The following is an 8141-nucleotide window of genomic DNA, read 5'->3' as shown; positions in this document are numbered from 1 at the left end:
TACAAAGCTGTGTGACAGTCATTTAACACATACTCCTAGCGTCATGCTTTGCATTGAGCTAATGCTCACTTGTTCTCTCATATTGGGGCTACCTGTTTTAAAGGAACAGTTTCAAAACTGGGTACTTTTCCTGCCCAGGGACCCATTTCTCCTCAGCAGCGCAGCTCTGAGGAGGGACCTCCTTGGGGAGGAAAGGGGGGAGTGGGGGAGGAAAGGGGGATACACAGACAAAATTATCAGAGGGCACTGAAGGAACGTTCCCTGCTGTCTGCTTTAGGATTTCATTCAGTAGGAGGTCCGCACAAGGACCTCTGGGAGTACCCTCTTCCAGGTTCTTCCGCCTACCAGTCTGTAGGCAACTCCAAAGCATGGTGCTAAGCCTACACCTCCCCTCACCCCCTACCTCTGTTGCCAGCTTTTGGATTGGCTTTTTTAATAGGCAGCCCTGAGTGCTGCTCCAGAACCAGCTCAAGTGGGGAGAAGCCAAAACCTGAGCTATTGCACCACCTTCTGGGAAACAAAAGAAAGGTCTGCAATGGCCACTCTGTTGAACTATACCAAAGTAGACAACTGAGAACAGTGTGCTTTTTCAGTGCGAGGGCAGAGCTACATCTAATAGAGCACTATAAAAACCACAGTGATATGGAATCACCAAACATTCCCCAGCCGAACCGAAGGTGTAAACTACTGTGATTTAACGGATAACTCAAAATAGCAATTATAAAGAATCTGATGAGCTTATAAGAAAACGCATGTGATTCAATTTAGGAATAAAATGATTGAACAGGAGGGTTTTTTTTGTTTGTTTGTTTTTACCAAGGAGTTTGAAATTTTTAAAAATAACCAAATTCTGGAACTGACAAATTCAGTAAATGAGATGAAGAAATGCATTAGAGAGCTTAGGAAACAGGGCAGATCAGATTGAAGAAGGAATTAATGACTTAGAGGATAGGAAATTTAGAAATGATCCAGGAGAGGAGAACTAAGATTTAAAAAAAAAAAAAAAGAAACCCTGCAAGAGCTATCATGTATGATGAGAAAAACAGAATAGTCTACCAGAAGGAGAAGGGGAAAAGAGTATATTTAGAGAAATAGAACAGAACTTCCCAACCTGCCTGGGGAAGGAACTGGAGAAGCCTAAGCTAACAGAACAGAACACTATTATCTCGATGCAAAAAAATGACCTTCAAGACACATTATAATGAATCTGTTTTTAAAAAAAGGTACCCAGAGGGCGCCTGGGTGGCTCAGTGGGTTAAGCCTCTGCCTTCGGTTCGGGTCATGATCTCAAGGTCCTGGGATTGAGTCCTGCATCAGGCTTTCTGCTCTGTGGGGAACCTGCTTCCTCCTCTCTCTCTCTGCCTGCCTCTCTGCCTACTTGTGATCTCTCTCTCTCAAGTAAATAAATAAAATCTTAAAAAAAAAAAATTAAAAAAAAAATAAAAAAATAAAAAAAGGTACCCAGGGAACAAAGAATGTAACCTACAAAGGAATCTCCATTAGCTTATTGATGGGTTTCTCAAATTCTATTACACCAGTGGAATGGCCCATTCAAGGTGCTGAAAAATAAAAACTGGTAACCCAGAATACTTTATCTGAAAAAGATATGCTCCAGGTATGAAGGAGAAATAAAGGCTTTCCCTACTAAAACCGAGGGAGCTCACTACTAGACCTGCCTTGCTAGAAGTACTGAAAGTTCTCCAAGCTGAAATGGAAAGATGCTAATTAGTGACATAAAAGCACATGAAATAACCTATTACAGACAAAGGTGAAAAACATTTAGAAAACTATATTAAAATGATGTGTTAACCACTTAATTATAAAAACTTAAGAAAAAGAGCAACAACAAAAATGAATTCACTGCAAAAAAAGGTAAACTCTGAAATCAGAAATATAAAAGGGGAGGAGTAAAAGGGTGAAGAGAAAGTGCTATCAGGATAAAAAGGACTCTTTAGATGTTTTATGTAAGTCACATGGCAATCACAAAGCAAAAGTCTAGAAAAAAGTCACAAAACATAAAAAAGGGGAGACTGAGCAAATCATGGAAAACCACCATGTTATAAAGGCAGACAGAAACATAGGGAAAAAGAAACAATCAGAAGGCTAAATATAAGAGGCAGTACTATTATGTCCAAAATATCAATACAAAATACAAATTCAATACAAAAAAATACAAATCGATAATCACTCAATATAAATGGACTGAATTCATCAATCAAAAAGCACAGAGTAGCTTTATGGATAAAAACAAGACCCAGCCATATGCAGCCTATAAGAAACTCATCTCAACTTTTTAAGATACGCACAGGCTCAAGGTGAAGGAATTAAGAGAATGTTCCAGGCAAGTGGAAACCAAATGAAAGCAGGCATAGCTTTACTTACATCAGACAAAATAGAGGTCAAGCCTAAAAACAAAGAGACAAAGAAGGTCATTAAATAATGATAAAACAGTCTATACATCAGGAAGATATAACAATAATAAACATATATGCATCCAACATTGGATCACTAAAATTTATCAAGCAAATACAGATCTAAAGGGAGAAACAGACAACAATACAGTAATAGTAGGGACTTCAGTACCCCACTGTCAGCAATAAATCATCCAGGCAGAAAGTCAACAAACTAAATTGAACTATAGAACCAAAGAACTTAACAGACCTATTAGAGCATTCTAGTAACAGAGGCAGAATACACATTCTTCTTCAGTGCACACGAAATATTTTCCAGGACAGATGACTGATAAGGCATAAAACAAATTTCAGCAAATTTATGAAGACTGAAACCACATCAACTATCTTTTCTGACCATAAAGGTATGAAACTAGGAATCATTAAGAGGGACACTGGAAAATTTACGAACATGTGGAAACTACATACCATAATTTTGAAAAACAAATGTGTCAAAGAAGAAATGAAAAGGGAAATAAAAAATTTATCTTGAAACAAATGCAAATGGAAACACAGCATATCAAATCTTACAGGATGCAGTAAAAGCAGTTCTGAGAGGAAAGTTTATAGCAATAAACACATGTTAAGGAATTAGAAAAATCACAATTAAAAAAATTCCACCAAAGAATAGGGAAAACAAGCCCAAAATTAGCAAAAGGAAGGAAATTAATAAAGATCAGAGTAGAAATAAATGAAATAGGGACCAGAAAAATGCAAAGGATCAATAAAACTAAAGGCTGGTCCTTTGAAATGGTAAACAAAATCTTTAGCCTGACTAAGGAAAAAAGAAAGCCTCAAATAAATGAAAAAGGACACAGTACAATTGATACTAGAGAAATACATAGGACCATAAGAGAATACTATGAACAATTGTATGTCAACAAATCAGACAACCTGGAAGAAATGAATAAATGTCTAGAAACACACAATCCACCAAGCTAAGTCAGGAAGAAGTGGAATATCTGAAAGGATAAATAATGAATAAAGGGATTGAATCAGTAATCAAAACCCTCCCAACACAGAAAACCCCAGGGCCAGATGGCTTCACAGGCAAATTCTACCAAACCTTCAAAGAAGAATTAACAGCAGTCTTCTCAAACTCTTGCAAAAAATTGAGGTAGGGATAGTTCCAAACTCATTCGATAAGGCCAAATACCAAAGAGAGATGAGGAACTATAAGAAAACTAGATCAGTATCCCTGATTAATATAAATGCAGAAATCCTCCCATCCAAGTACTAACCAGGCCCGACCCTGCTTAGCTTCCGAGATCAGACGAGATCAGGCACGTTCAGGGTGGTATGGCCGTAGACTAAATGCAGAAATCCTCAACAAAATATTAGCAAACTGAATTCAAGAACACATAAAAAGAATTAAGCACCATGACCAAGTGGGATTTATCTCTGGGAAGCAAGGATGGTTCAACATAAGCCAATCAATCAACGTAATATATCACATTAATACAACGAAAGATAAAAATCACATGATCAAAAAAATCACATGATCAACTTAATAGACACAAAAAAGCAACTGACAAAATACAACATACTTTCATGGTAAAAACCCTTATAAATGGGATATAAATGGAACATAAAAAGGCCAAATACAATAAACCCACAAGCAACATCATACTCAGCGGAGGAAAAAAAAAAATGAAAGCTTTCCCTCCAAGATCAGGAATAAGACTAGCATTTCTACTCTCAGCACTCTTATTCAACATAGTACTGGAAGTCCTTGCCTGATGGATTAGGCAAGACAAAGAACTAAAATCCATCCAAATTGAGAAGGATGAAGTAAAACTGTCACTATTTTCAGATGATAGGATTCTGTACATTGAAAATCCCAAGGCTCAACCAAGAAACTGTTGGAGCTAGCCAATGATTTCAGTAAAGCTGCAGGATACAAAACCAACACTGACATCAGTTGCATTTCTATACACTAGGTGTGAAACACCTGAAAAAGAAAGAAACTTTTCCTGAGGGGATTTTGGGAAGATGGCAAAGAAGGAGAATCCTGAGCTTACCTTGTCCCGTGGACACACTGAGACAACAGCTACATCTATATGACTAACTCCAAAAATGACCTGAAGACTGAGAGAACAGACCTTCCACAGCCCCGTCCACTAATGAAAGCCGCTGCTGCTGCAGAGGCCTCTCAACTCCCAGGATACCATAGCAGGCAAGGCAGGTAAGTGCATCCAGTGGGGCTGAAGGCAATCATGACTCAGACACAAGAGGGCACACACAGCCCACAAAGGGGACACCTCTGGAGCACCTGGTTCTGAGGACCATGAGGAGAAACGTACTATAGGGCACCACAGGACCTCTTCTACACAAGGCCACTATTTTCAAGACCAGGAGATACAGTGATCTACCTAATACATAAAAACAGACAAAATGAGGAGACAAAAGAATATATCCCAAATCAAAGAACAAGACAAAATCACAGTAAAAGAGCTAAATGAAACAGATAATATGCTTGATAAAAAATTTAAATTAATGGTCATAAAGATGCTCAATGGACCCGAGAAAAGGCATCATCAAGTATGACAACATTTCACATTATAGAGTGACGGAAGGGGAGAGAGAGAGGGCAGAAAATCATTTGAAGAAATAAGAGCTGAGGATTTCCCCACTCTGGAGAAGGAAACAAACATCCGAGTCCAGGAATCCAAGACAGCCCCTAACAAGGTGAACCCAAGGACGTCCAGACCAAAACACATAAGAATTAAAATGGCAAAAAGTAATGATAAAGACACAATTTTAAAAGCAGCAAAACAAAACGAAACAAGATACAAGGATAAACTTCATAAAGCTATCAGCTGATTTTTCAACAGAAACTATGCAAGCCAGAAGAACACGGCATGATATATTCAAAGGTCTAAAAGGGAAATACTTACACCAAGAATAATTTAGCCAGCAAGGTTATCACTCAGAAATGAAGGAGAGATAAAGTTTCCCAAACAAACAAAAGTTAAACTGGCCTTGTAAGAAATTATAAAGGGTTTTCTTTAATTGAAAAAAAAAAAAAAAAGACCATAACTAGAAGAAAATAATGAAAGGTAAAAACTTCACAGATAAAAAGAAACCTATGGGGCACCTGGGTGGCTCAGTCGTTAAACCTCTGCCTCTGGCTCAGGTCATGATCCCAGAGTCCTTGGATCGAGCCCTATATCGGGCTCCCTGCTCAGAGGGAAGCCTGCTTCTCCCTTTCCCACTCGCCCTGCTTGTGTTCCCTCTCCTGCTGTGTCTCTTTGTCAAATAAATAAAATCTTTAAAAGAAAAAAAATACAATAAAGGTAGTATGTTAATCACTTATAAAGCCAATATGGAAGTTAAAACACAATTATCTCCACAAAACTAAGCAAAGCATATACAAAAGAATGTAAAATATGACATCATATACATAAAACATGGAGAGGGAAGTAAAAATTTAGAGGTTTTAGAATGTGTTCAAACTTAACAGACCATCACCTTAATATAGACTGCCATATACATAAGATGTTGTACATGAACCCAATGGTAATCACAAATCAAAAACCTGTAACAGAGGGGTGCCCTGTGTGGCTCAGTCAGTTAAACAGTTGCTTTCAGCTCAGGTCATAGTCCCAGGGGGGTCCTGCGATGGAGCCCCAGGTCTGGCTCCCCGCTCAGTAAGGCGGTCTACTTCTCCCTCCCTCTGTTGCTCCCCCTGCTTGTGCTTTTTTACTTGTGCTCTCTCTCTCTCAAATAAATAAATAAAATCTTAAAAAAAAACAAAAAACCTGTAACAGATGCACAAAAATAAAAAGAAAAGATTCCAAGCATAACAACAAACAAAACTATCAGACCACAAGGGAAAAGAGGAAAAGACGTAGAAAAAAGCAGAGAAAAGCCACAAAACAACCAGAAAATAATGAACAAAATGGCAATAGGTACATACCTATCAACAATTATTTTAAATGTAAATGGACAAAATGCTCTAATCTAAATACACAGAGTAACTCAGTGGGTTAAAAAAAGAAACAAGACCCATTTATGTGCTGCTTACAAGATGCTCACTTCAGACTAAAAGACATGTACAGACTGAAAGTGAAGGGATGGAAAAGCATATACCATGCAAATGGAAGCTAAAAGAAAAAAAAAGCCATAGTCATATAAGACAAAACAAATTTCACTATTATTATTTTTTTCAAGATTTATTTATTTGAGAGAGAGAAAGAGAGAGTGCATGCACATGTGTGTGGGGAGGGGCAGAGGGAGAGGGAACCTCAAGCAGACTCCATGCAGAGCCCAACACGGGGCTCACTGATGAACCTGAGATCACAACCTGAGCCGAATCTGAGTCTCACACTCAACTGACTGCACAATCCAGGTGCCCCTAAACAAAATGGATTTTAACACAATATAGCAAAGGACAAAAAGAACACTACAAAATGATAAAGGGATCAATCCTACAAAAGGGTATGACAATTGTAAATATCTATGCACCCAACATGCAAAACCTAAATACATAAAAGCAAATATTAATAGACATAAGGGGAGAAATTAACAGTAGTACGATAATAGTAGGGGATTTTACACCCCACTTACATCAATAGCTAGATCATCCAGACAGAAAATCCATAAGGGAACAATGGCTTTAAACAACAAATTACTAGGAATAAACTTAACCAAAGAGGTGAAGAACTTGTCCTCTGAAAACTATAAAAGCACTGAGGAAAGAAATTGATGATGACACAAACGAGAAGATATACCATGCTCATAAATTAGAAGAATTAATATTGTTAAAATGTCCATACTACCCAAAGCAAACTGTAGATTCAATGTAATCCCTATCGAAATACCAACAGCATTTTTCCCAGAACTGAAATGAGTAATCCTAAAATTTCTATGAAATCACAAAAGACCTCAAACAGCCAAAGCAATCTTGAGAAAGAAGAACAAAGCCAGAGGTATCACAATTTCAGATTTTAAGACTTACTACAAAGCTATGGTAATTAAGTACTGGCACAAGAGTAGACGCATAGAACAGTGGAACATGACAGGGAGCCCAGAAATAAATCCACACTTATGTGGTCAATCAATATATGACAAAGGAGGTGAGAATATACAATGAGGAAAAGACAATTTTTTTTTTTTTTGCCCCACCTCCAAGACAATTTTTTGATAAATGGGTATTGGGAAAACTGGACAGCTACATGCAAAAAAAATGAAACTGGACCACTTCCTTACACCATACACACAAATAAACTCAGAATGGATTAAAGACCTAAATGAGAGACCTGAAACCATAAAAATCTAAAAGAAAACATAAGCATTAATCTCACGGAATTTGTCCTTAGCAACATATATATGGATCTGTCTACTCAGGCAAGGGAAACAAAAACAGAAGTAAACTACTGGGACCACATTAAAATAAAAAGCTTTTGGAGTGCCTGGGTGGCTCAGTCATTAAGCATCTGCCTTTGGCTCAGGTCATTGATCCCAGGGTCCTGGGATTGAGCCCCACGTTGGGCTCCCTGCTCAGTCGGGAGCCTGCTTCTCCCTCTCTCTCTGCTGCTCCCCCTGCTTGTGCACTCTCCTTCTGTCAAACAAATAAATAAAATCTAAAATAAAAAGCTCTTGCCCAGCAAAAGAAACCATCAGCAAAACAAAAAGGCAACCCAGTGAATGGGAGAAGATGTCTACAAATGATATACCCAATAAGGGGTT

Source organism: Lontra canadensis, unplaced genomic scaffold, assembly GCF_010015895.1.
Source record: "Lontra canadensis isolate GAN:19392208 unplaced genomic scaffold, GSC_riverotter_1.0 scaffold28, whole genome shotgun sequence".
Taxonomy (NCBI): Eukaryota; Metazoa; Chordata; class Mammalia; order Carnivora; family Mustelidae; genus Lontra; species Lontra canadensis.
Note: the sequence above shows the minus strand (reverse complement) of the source record.